At 43.8% G+C, this 12,193-nt stretch overlaps 1 protein-coding gene and 1 long non-coding RNA gene across 2 annotated transcripts in view; one reads left to right on the top strand and one right to left on the bottom strand.

Annotated features, from left to right (window-relative positions):
* Window positions 1-7,245: 7,245 nt before the first annotated feature.
* LOC125458134 (uncharacterized) overlaps window positions 7,246-12,193 on the bottom strand; it is a 10,347-nt gene continuing 5,399 nt past the window's right edge. The window contains exon 3 of the long non-coding RNA XR_007248774.2: window positions 7,246-7,275. This is a non-coding gene — a long non-coding RNA (uncharacterized LOC125458134). The remainder of the gene's footprint in view (window positions 7,276-12,193) is intronic.
* The window catches only part of LOC125458235 (fibroblast growth factor receptor 4-like), a 102,220-nt gene continuing 101,321 nt past the window's right edge, over window positions 11,295-12,193 (top strand). The window contains exon 1 of the mRNA XM_059650809.1: window positions 11,295-11,314. The gene's annotated coding sequence lies outside the window, so the exon portion shown is untranslated. The remainder of the gene's footprint in view (window positions 11,315-12,193) is intronic.

Here is a 12,193-nt window from a genome sequence, read left to right on the forward strand (position 1 = left end):
GTTTCAGGTTACCAAGCTGGTTGTGTTATTGCGTTATTGATCCATCCAGGGTAATGGTTAGTAATTCTGTTTTGTTACCACATGGTCAATAATGTGTGTCAATTGTGAAAGAGGGTGTCGAGGGATCTGATGTACACATAAAAGCAAAAATTGATGTGTGCCAAGTCAAAAAAGCTGCTGTAAAAGATTGACTAACATAGCTCCAGTGATAAGGGGTTAGTTAAAATGAATTTTATGTAAGTTGTGGGTTTAGCTTTGCTTCTTATCAATTCAGGACAAAAGGCAGCTCCATTAGAATGGGTCAGAAATACCCTTTAAATGGCAAATCCGTAGAAAATACCAATGAGGCTGACCCAAATTAGCTGTCCTGTTTCACTTTCTTCCTCACTATGCTCCAGTGCATCATCATTGAAAGTGACAGAATCCCAGCAGCTGGGTTTACGCTCCTAATATGCTGCCAGGCCTGCTGCATTCATCCAGCTCTACATCTTGTTAAGCCAGGAATTACTGCAGCATTTTCCAGATCTACTTCCATAATTTTAACTTTCTGGAGGCTCGCCAATCATCGGAAGAAACTGTTAACAGCAGAAATTCTAGCCCATTGTATTTTAGCTATCAAAGACTCTGCCTGCAAACGTCCCCAGTTGAGTGTATTTTTTAAGTAAAGGAGCTGCACATGAAAAGAAACATGATCTACAAATTTATTGATATTCCTTTTTCATTTTATTGTATCCCGTCGTATTGACTTGAGCTGTAAACTCACTCACGAGTGTGGATTTTCTCTGTCTCTTTGGGGTATGGTCCCATTGTTTCTGGCATTCTCATGCTGACCCTCCTTCCTCTATTCAAGTAGTACAAACATGTTTTGGCTGGGGTATTACCAATGTATTTCCGATAGTTTTATGTTTTGCTGTCTTGATATTGATATGTGTAATTGTTCAAAAATGTTTGTAAAGCCGACATTTGTTATAAAACAAAGACCTACGAATGCTGGAAATCGGTAACAAAACACAGAAGTTTCTGGAGAAATTCAGCAAATCTGAAAAGAAAGTAAAGCTAATGTTTTGGGTCCAGTGATGTCTTTTATATTGTCTGCTTCTGTTCCTCTTGCACTCTCTTTTTCATATCTTACTTTGCCATGCCTTCCCATTTTTCCTTCTCTCTGCATTTCTTTCCGTCTCTCCAGGAACACCTGTTTCTCTCCCTTACTCTTCCAGTTCTAATAGGCTTCAGGTGTTCTGGGTTGGGATGGTGTGAGGTGGAAGTGAGAAGGAGAGAAAGATATCAAGTTCACTAATGATCACTTTTCTAAAAATTGTATATGCAAGGATCTAATAAAGAAGGATTTGCACTAGTGCATGATGCCTTCAAAGTCAAATAGCTTGCACTCTATGTGATTATGGATGTGTTGTCTCGGTCGAATTTGTGTCCCTCGTTGTCCGTGTGTAGTGAGACAAGTGAGAATTGGTTATGTTAGTGTTTGTGTATCTGTATTGTCAGTTTTCTCACGGGTCTCACTAAGGACGGACAATGAGGGACATGAATTCGACTGGGACTACACCTCCATAATGGCACAAGCCAAATGGAGACCCGCCAGGGAATTCCTGGAGGCCTGGTATTCCAACTGGAACTCCATCAACAAACACATTGAATTAGACCCCGTGTACAAACCACTGAGAAACAGAACCAGAACTAATACCAACCAGCCCAGCAAACTGAGGCATATAAATAACAAGTGGGACAGAACACCAACGCTTCACTGGAGGCGCGCTGACAGGGTTACCTAGCAGGGTGATGAAATGTTTATAACCAAATCCACCGGCTCAGCGAGCATGTCTACACCCTCGTCCACAACCCAAGCTACAAATCTTCTTGAGAACTTTATAGTTTTTATGGCCCAGGGGCTGGTTATGCAGCTGAAAGTGAAAGGACATCCTGAGGTTTCCAACAAACCCTGATCAGCATGTTGTAAGGGCTCAATGGGGTCCTGTCACAAAGGTGATCTCATCATTCACAGATCCAACATTTTGGACCATGATGCCAGGATCAGAACAGCTTTGGAATACTTGCAGGCTGCAGGCGTTACACTTAACCCGAAATGTGAGCTCTCTCAATTCAGTCTCAGGCCTTGTCATTCATAAAGCTAGCATCAAGGCTAACACTGAGAAAACAAGAGCCATCAAGGGTTTCCTAGCCTTTAACATTACACATCTTCAAAGTTCCATCATCCTAGTCAATCTGTTGAGGATGTTCCTGCCCTACTATTGAGAAGCAACAACAACAATTTCTTAAACAGGATCGCTCATGGTGCTAGGATGAACAACAGACTGGATTTTAGCCAGTCATGGAGAGGCTTACTTCAATGGAATCACAAGTCCACTACAACCCAGACTTACCCACCACAGTTATGAGTGATGCATTGTCCATTTGGCTAGGGTCTTACTGTTCTAATTTCAGCAAAACAGTTCTCACAGGTTGACATACTACAGCCCAGGCCACAAACATATTATCATCTGATAGGTTCCAGCTTGAGTCCAAGTGGAACCAGGGAACAGATGACAGTTGTATGTTAGGTAATGGACATCTGGGAGTACACATGGTGAACAAGCAATCACTGTGTTGCAGAGTTGTGATGTACAAGCTGAAATAAAACTCTGACTGGAAAAATAAATGCTTAGACTCTATCTAACCCACGTTTTAACCTCTGGTGTTTAATGACAGATTCAGAGCTGCAGTATGCTGTCATCGAAAAAAGCAGTTGTAGCTGTTACCTGGGCCAATAGCAAAAAAATTGTCCAATTATATGCTGGGATTCAAGTTTGCCATTTAGACAGATCATAAGACATTGTTCACTCTGCTAAGCACTAAAATGTTGGTGAACATGCCGCCTGGAATCCAAACGTGAAGAGATTTGATGCCAGGACAGAATATATCCAAGGTAAGTAGTGAAGCACTGTAGTTACATTGTCCTGCATTCCTATACGTGCACTTTGTAAAGAACATGGAGTCGTATGCTTTCCTTATTCTCACTTTCCTGCTGCTAATGGCCCAGAAACTACAGGATATTCGAGCAGCCCAAAAAAACTGATCCTGAGTACGTACAGAAATAGCAGCTGTATGTTACAGGATGTCTAATATACATTCCTAATAATCATATTCTGAAATAGGCTGAATGGGTTAATTACTAGGATAATGTTAGTAGTTTACAGGGTACAGAGAAAGACCAGAGGAGAAGTGTAGTGTGGAATAGTTTCGTCGTAATAGCTAGTTTGCATCATTGTTGATTCCAGATCAGATCACACTCAACTGATGGAACAACATTCTCATGAAATCCTGCCAAACTATGCCTCTGTAAATAATGTAAGTAACTAATAAATGTTCATCCGTTTACACTGGTATTATGCCTAATCCTTGTCTATGAAAAGCACCTAGCACCTGGTTATGATATTCATGCAACAACTGCAAATGATGTCCCAGTCCAACAAACACCCACCTTCTCTCCCTTCCATTTTCCCCATACAGACTTTTCCCTTTAGTCCATACATCACCAGCTTCTTAATGAGTGTCTGTGTGGTGTTTGGTTAAATTCTTTCTGAAATCCCTTTGACAAGACATGCACTGTGCTAGCATGATCAGCCTTCTCTGTTATCTCATCAAAGAATATGATCAAGTTAGACAGACATTACAAGTCTGTGTTAGTCTATGCCCTGTGAAATGAAAGTTTCCAACACTATCCCTTCAGTGCTGTTAAACTGACTGGCTGTAGTTAGATTTCCAAAAGACATTTGACAAAGTTCCAGACTAAGGGTGTTATTTAAGCTCAATGCTGTGGAGCATCACGGTCTATCCTAAGGATGGATGCAAAATTTTGCTGAAGGGAAGAAACTAACAGACATACCAGTTAGAAGAACTTCTGCAATTGGGGGCTGATTAGTAAATCGAATTGCCCAGGGCTAATTATTGTCGCTATGGTTATTTTGAACTTACATCAGTGACTTGTCCAAAACATGAGGATACAGCATCAAAGACAATAAGTAGACCAATGAGCTATAGAACCAAAACAGTTAAATAGGAGTCAGAAGAATTCATAGTTAAACTGCAAGTGCTTCTGTCAAATCTTGTTTAGAGCACCAAGAAACAAGGGAGACGCTTGTTCTGGGGGTGGGGTGCCCGGCCTGGAGTGGCATTCTCGTCCTGGTGTGGAAGCCTTCTTTAACGGCTTCTTGGTATTCCAGCAGCTGCAGGGTTCCCAAGCGGAATATGAGTTGCTGTTCCTGCAATCTTCGGGTGGCATCACTGTGGCACTGCAGGAGGCCCATGATGGACATGTCGTCTGAGGAATGGGAGGGGGAGTTAAAATGGTTCGCGACTGGGAGGTGCAGTTGTTTATTGCGAACCGAGCAGAGGTGTTCTGCAAAGCGGTCCCCAAGCCCCTGCTTGGTTTCCCCAATGTAGAGGAGCTTGGCATGAAGGTCCATCTTGGTGCAGAGGTCTCATCCTTGCTTTGGAAGCAATTTCTGGCTCTTCCACCATGGAGGTCACATCTCAGCCCGGCCCTGTGTAGCAGTTTCTGCATGGTTTTCCAGGGTACCACAAGGATGCCACCCGAAGGTTGCAGGAACAGCAACTCATATTCCGCTTGGGAACCCTGCAGCCCAATGGTATCAATGTGGACTTCACAAGCTTCAAAATCTCACCTTCCCCACTGCATCCCAAAACTAGCCCAGTTCTTCCCCTCCCCCGACTGCGTCCCAAAACCAGTCCAGCCTGTCGCCGCCTGCCTAACCTGTTCTTCCTCTCACCCATCCCTTCCTCCCATCTCAAGCCGCACCTCCATTTCCTACCTACTAACCTCATCCCACCTCCTTGACCTGTCTGTCTTCCCTGGACTGACCTATCCCCTCCCTACCTCCCCACCTATACTCTCCTCTCCACCTATCTTCTTTTCTCTCCATCTTCGGTCCACCTCCCCCTCTCTTCCTATTTATTCCAGAACCCTCTCCCCATCCCCCTCTCTGATGAAGGGTCTAGGCCCGAAACGTCAGCTTTTGTGCTCCTGAGATGCTGCTTGGCCTGCTGTGTTCATCCAGCCCCACACTTTGTTATCGTGACCATAGAGCGGGTTGCCTTTGCTGAACCTGCAGAGTGGTCCTCCCTCTCAACTGTGGAGCTGTGTGTGTGCGCCATCGGCTCTAAGGTTCCATGCATAATGATTGGCGTGTTGGCACAGCTCTCGTGGCACTGGATTCTGGTTCCAGAAGTCATTGCCAGGCACAGGCCCCAGAGACCTGTGCAGCCTGTAAGAAAATTGGACGAAACACTTGTCCAGGGATTTTCACAAATCTTAGCGACTGAAGGGAAATGTATCCAATCACAATCCATTTCAGAGTTAATTCTGACTTGGATTTATTATCACACTGCACAGAGTAGTTTGCAATTTGCAATATTGCTGAAGTTCAAAGTTGTTCATACTATAATCTGGATTATGTAACAAGTAAGCCTAGAAATGGGAATTTAATGCTTTAAAATTTTTGAGAACTTGGATCATTTTCAATTGAGCGACTTTTAATAAGGAAGAGTAGGCTAAGCATTATTCACTTTGTGTGGAGATGTAAACTTTTCCTGAAGTAATTGCTCACCAACTGGAAGGGTAATTACAATATTTCTGCTACATTGGTCTTTGCAACAACAAGAAAAGATTTTCCATTTTGAGAGAGGAGGGAGATGCTCCCTCCCTCAAACATCCAAGTCCTTAAGAAAACATCACATTCAGTGTTGTGTGAGAAATGTCCGTGTCACTTTAGCTTTCCCACGAGAGAGTTACATTTTAAAAGGATGTATGAAATCTCTTCTCCAGTAGCCCCAGTTCCTTGGGCTGTTTAGAGTTTCACTACCAGCTGCACTTCAAGGGCATGTAAATCTTCCTCCCAAACAAACTGATCAGAAAACAAAAAGAAGGATGACCCATCACTCCAACTGGTTTGAGAAAGGCCACAACAGATTCATCGCTGATTACTTTTAATTCAAAGTTGCCTAGATTAAATAGTGATATTTGTGTTTTTAGCATTTAATTCGCAAAAATACATTGAACTGGGTTCTGGGTGCTTTTGAAAGATGAAGACTGGATATCCTACTAATGCAATTTGTTGAACATTTATTAACCATTACTGACTGATTAAGATTAGTTGTGTGTTGTAATGTAGAGGAAATTCTTTTAAGAAACAAATATCAGTTTTGAAAATCATCACATATATCTCTGAAAATGGGACTTTAATTGGAAAGTTCCACCAAGTACTCTTGTTTTGTTAGGCTAACAATAGCACAGCTATTAGTAGTTTTGCTCAGTGGTAGCAGTGTCAGCTCTAAGGCAGCAGATTTTGCATTTAAACCTGTCCATTATTTAAGGAGATGATTCTTGGCTGACATTTCAGGGCAGTACTGATACAGTGTTGGAAATGCTTATTTCTAATAATAGCACTCTTATCATCAGTTTTCTTTGTCCTCCAGACACAATTTGTCTTCAGATTATCTGCTCACTCATTCTTTATATTTTATGGATCTGCTGCAACAGTAATTTTACCAGTGAATTATTGGTGGTGAAGCATTTTCGGACATCCTGAGCATGTGATAGGTGCTATGTGAATGTGAATGTAAGTTATTTCTTTTAATTTAATATTAAATGATAATTGCAGTGTTACTTCAGCAAACCAAAATACCAGAGAGGCTGTAAATCTGTAATCATAAAATGTTGGAAATACATAGTGGATCAAGCAGCACCTACAGATAAACAAGCAGTGTTCGAGATTTCAGGTTGAAAATTTCCAGCATTTTATGTTTTTTGTTTCAACTTCTTTGTGATTGTTGAAAACAGCTTTACCTCCAATTGATTGCTGCCAGTTTACAATGCCCAGTATGCTGATAGTGAACCATTTCTCTAGGCCGAACCATCATATTGATACAGAGCTGTTGACATGAAGGTACAACTGTATCTCTATAATGTCATACTCAAGCAGCACATACAATTGCATAGACGAAAAACAGATGCCTCTCAAATTACATACTCGAATTGATAATTTTTTTTGCTGTTTCAATTGTATTTCGAAGTTTCTAATTGAAAGTGTTGTATAACAGAGTTTGTATGACTGAGGGCAGCACATGGGTCAACTCCTGTGTGGGTGCCTGCTGGCACATCTTATCCCATATCTCACATTTCTTTTCTTCATTACGGACTTACGCAGTCGTTTTCTCGGTCGAAGAGGCAAGTTTAAGGGATTCCTTTAAAGTAGAAAGAATGACGGAAAGAAGAAGCATTTTTAGGATGGAATTCCAACATTTAAGGTCCACACAACAGAAAGTACGACAAAGAGGGGTCAATGAAATATGGGATAGTCACGAGGGAGGAAACAGAGGAATAGCAATATTTGGCAAATGGGGAGTACTGAGTGGTTGTTTCGTACTGAATTAGTTTATCTCCTTTAAAACACTTCCACGCTAGACCAGGGAGGAGAAATTTCAATCAGGAGCTCTGCTCCAAACTGTTTTTCAAAGATCTTTGCGAGAAAATATGCATCTGAACACAAAGACAAACAAGAATAAGGTCCAATTGCTATAATCTACTTTCTGAATCGTCTTGTAGCATTCACTGTTATGCTTACACATCAGGACCAGTCATCAGGTGAGATAGGAAAACATTGGGAATGGTGTTAAAATCACTGACACACACGTTTCTGCTATTAGAAAACGAAAGGAATTGAAAGCAGTAGATTTTATGGCCTGTTCCATGAATGTGCCAGGGTCAGCCAATATTGTAAAAGTTAAAAGCAAGATAAGTTAACAGTATTAACCTTGAAAATGAAAAGTAATCATTTGACTCACACTGTAGTATTTGTCCTTCTATCCAGATACATTTTGTTTCCCTCAAAAACACTGCTCACATGTTCCTCCAATGATATGCACGCCCCGGCCCCAGTGAACATGAAGTCATCAAACTCAGAATGTATCCATTTCCAGTCCTTCACTTTTTATTGCCTTAACGAGTGCATTTGATCATATTAACTTCCCTTTTTAACGTGTAAATGTCCAGGCAACAGAGGGAAATGCTGAGTCCCAGAAAGACTGTGATTCCGAAAATCGTCATTGAAGCTTTAATGACAAAAAAAAACACATGTTCCAACTGGACCTTCCTGCTCACCTCTTTCAGGAGGGGCAACTGATACAAAGTGGAATCATGTGATGTTCCCGGGAATGGGAAGCAGGAAGACCTGGGGAAGGGGGGGGATGGTTAATTGTGTAAGAGGCCAAAAAGCAGATTCCTCATTGTTGGATGACAGTTTGTAATTGCATTGTTGGAACTTTAAAGGTGAATTGAGCTTCCTGCCAGCAAGCATCAGGATATCGTTTCACGTGTATTCACGTGCCATACAGACACATTAACAGGCCAGATTGTCAGAATTAGGTTCCTCCTTGAGTTAACTTCTATGTGAGCAAGCCATACATGATTTCAGGTTCACTATACCATAGAAGTCACAGAGTCATACAGCGTGGAAACAGATCCTTTGGTCCAACCAGTCCATACCAACCATAGTCCCAAACTAGACAAGTCCCACATATCCCTCTAAACCTTCCTATTCATGAACTTATCCATGTGTCTTTTAAATGTTGTAAATGGCATGTAGCAGGCAAGATCCAGTCCTTGCTGGATTGTTGGAGTGAGTAATTGCTGTGTTGCAATTTTGCCAACATTGTGCCATGGGTGGAAATGGTCCATGTTGTGCCGAGGGGAGAAGCGGTCCATGTTGTGCCGTGGGTGGGAGTGGTCCATGTTGTGCCGTGGGTGGAAATGGTCCTTGTTGTGCCGTGGGTGGAAATGGTCCATGTAGTGCCGTGGGTGGAAATGGTCCATGTTGTGCCGTGGGTGGAAATGGTCCATGTTGAGCCGTGGGTGGAAATGGCCCATGTTGCGCCGTGAGTGGAAATGGTCCTTGTTGTGCCATGGGTGGAAATGGTCCATGATGTGCCGTGGGTGGAAATGGTCCATGTTGTGCCGTGGGTGGAAATGGTCCATGATGTGCCTTGGGTGGAAATGGTCCATGTTGTGCCGTGGGTGGAAATGGTCCTTATTGTGTCGTGGATGTAAATAGTCCTTATTGTGCCTTGGGTGGAAATGGTCCATGTTGTGCCGTGGGTGGAAATGGTCCATGTTGTGTCGTGGGTGAAAATGGTCCTTATTGTGTCGTGGATGTAAATAGTCCTTATTGTGCCTTGGGTGGAAATGGTCCATGTTGTGCCATGGGTGGAAATGGCCCATGATGTGCCGTGGGTGGAAATGGTCCATGTTGTGCCGTGGGTGGAAATGGTCCTTATTGTGTCGTGGATGTAAATAGTCCTTATTGTGCCTTGGGTGGAAATGGTCCATGTTGTGCCTTGGGTGGAAATGGTCCTTGTTGAGCCGTGGGTGGAAATGGTCCATGTTGTGTCGTGGGTGGGAATGGTCCTTGTTGTGTCGTGGGTGGAAATGGTCCATGTTGTGTCGTGGGTGGGAATGGTCCATGTTGCACAGGACGCCCAGAAAGGAAGGCTGGGCCGAGGAAGCTGACCAAGGGTGCAAGTCAGTTTAGAGAAAGCAGGCAATGGGAAAATGGTGGAAGTGTCAGTATCTTTAGCTGCTGGTATCCTCTCCAAGGATGTGGGTGATGGTCCTGGCTTTTGGGGAATTGATGCCAGTCTGGGTGCTCTTTAAATATGCAGGGGAGCTGGTTTCTCGTGTGACAGAAGATTCACTGTGCTTCTCATGCATATCTAATTATCTGGCAAGTGTGTCAATGTTTGGGAAAAGGTGACCCAGCCCCAAGCCCAATTGACACACCTGTGACCATAATTGTACTCCAGAATGGAAGACGCCATCCTAAACCCACCCACTCAGTACCAATCCAGCCAGGCCAGCAGGAGCAGTGTGATAAACAGCTTCCTCAATACTGAAATCATATTAGAGCCCTGTGATATTTAGGACCACATGCCAGTTTTCAGTGGGTGCATTGGATGGGTCACTTAATGTATTTATTGGGGAATGCTTTCACAAACAGACTGAGCTGATTGGACTCCGGTCTCACTGGGCCACCATCTGTCAGTGTCAGGTTGTTGGGATCATGTGCTACTGTGATTGTTGTATTTTCTGGACAGTTCCAGTTAGCGTATTTCTAATTCTGCCAATCATGGATTTATTGTTCATCAAAAGTGCTGTGATTGTTTTAATTTTTCTTTTGGACAGAGGAACAGAGTAACGATGAGCAGCCTGTCTTGAATCACTGAGGAACAGTGTGACGATGAGCAGCCTGTCCTGAATCACTGAGGAACAGTGTGACGATGAGCAGCCTGTCCCGGATCACTGAGGAACAGTGTGACGATGAGCAGCCTGTCCTGAATCACTGAGGAACAGTGTGACGATGAACAGCCTGTCCCGAATCACTGAGGAACAGTGTGACGATGAGCAGCCTGTCCCGAATCACTGAGGAACAGTGTGATGATGAACAGCCTGTCCCGGATCACTGAGGAACAGTGTGACGATGAGCAGCCTGTCCTGAATCACTGAGGAACAGTGTGACGATGAACAGCCTGTCCCGAATCACTGAGGAACAGTGTGACGATGAGCAGCCTGTCCCGAATCACTGAGGAACAGTGTGATGATGAACAGCCTGTCCTGAATCACTGAGGAACAGTGTGACGATGAACAGCCTGTCCTGAATCACTGAGGAACAGTGTGACGATGAGCAGCCTGTCCTGAATCACAGAGGAACAGTGTGACGATGAACAGCCTGTCCTGAATCACTGAGGAACAGTGTGACGATGAACAGCCTGTCCTGAATCACTGAGGAACAGTGTGGCGATGAACAGCCTGTCCTGAATCACTGAGGAACAGTGTGACGATGAGCAGCCTGTCCTGAATCACTGAGGAACAGTGTGACGATGAGCAGCCTGTCCCGGATCACTGAGGAACAGTGTGATGGTGAACAGCCTGTCCCAAATCACTGAGGAACAGTGTGACGATGAGCAGCCTGTCCCGAATCACTGAGGAACAGTGTGACGATGAGCAGCCTGTCCTGAATCACTGAGGAACAGTGTGACGATGAGCAGCCTGTCCTGAATCACTGAGGAACAGTGTGACGATGAGCAGCCTGTCCTGAATCACTGAGGAACAGTGTGACGATGAGCAGCCTGTCCTGAATCACTGAGGAACAGTGTGACGATGAACAGCCTGTCCTGAATCACTAAGGAACAGTGTGACGATGAACAGCCTGAATAACCAGGGGAGCAACAGGTAGGACAACCAGCAGGTAGAAGTTGACTGGTTCTTCATTTCTCTATTCTGTACCCAAGGATTGTACCTGGGTACTCTGTACCTAAGATGGCATCGTGTGTTGGTAACATTGTGACACTGTAACTTATCTGTAAGCGCAGAAGCTACACCTTTGCACCTGCATTGGTGCTGTGAGTGAGAACTTGTCAACTTTTCACTGTGCTCATTTGAGCATGTGACAATAAAGCTGATGCAATTCCATTCATTTCATTAGAAGGCCTTTCGGCTGACTGGCTCAATAGATCAAGAGCCAGATTGTCAGGAATTCCTGAAGGAAACATCTCCTAGGTACTGCCTTTCACCATGTTGTCTATTGCTTATCCACGCAGTCTGCTGTATCTTTGCAGACCATGGGGGCTCGGGGCATCACCAGTAGATGTTGGAAGGAGCCAGATGTTTATTAGACATTAAGAATCCACAAAGAAAGAGAGAGTGAGAGAGAGTGGAAAGAAAATTGCTGATGTACCAAAGATATTGTTTCAAATGTAGTGGGATTGTCACCAAAAGCAGGTTGTGCCATATTTCTGAGTGTTTATTGATGCACCCCATAGCAGTGCAGAAACCATGGGGGTAATGAGCCCAAATTCATCCAAGTACAAAAACGTTCCAAATTCACAGCGGTTGGGTAATAGCCTTGTTTGTTTCAGTTTGCTTACGGGTTATTTTTCATTATAACTGCAACCAGCCAAGGAAATCTAAATTGACCCCTTCCTTATACTCTTGATGTGAACAAGCCCAACTCCCTGACCCTGCTGGGACCACAAACAGGGAGTCAACAAGCCCTGCCAGACCATGGGTACTGGTTATACACGTTCGCTGTGTGAGAAAGCTGAAGCCAGC

Source organism: Stegostoma tigrinum, chromosome 13, assembly GCF_030684315.1.
Source record: "Stegostoma tigrinum isolate sSteTig4 chromosome 13, sSteTig4.hap1, whole genome shotgun sequence".
In the NCBI taxonomy this organism is placed as follows: domain Eukaryota; kingdom Metazoa; phylum Chordata; class Chondrichthyes; order Orectolobiformes; family Stegostomatidae; genus Stegostoma; species Stegostoma tigrinum.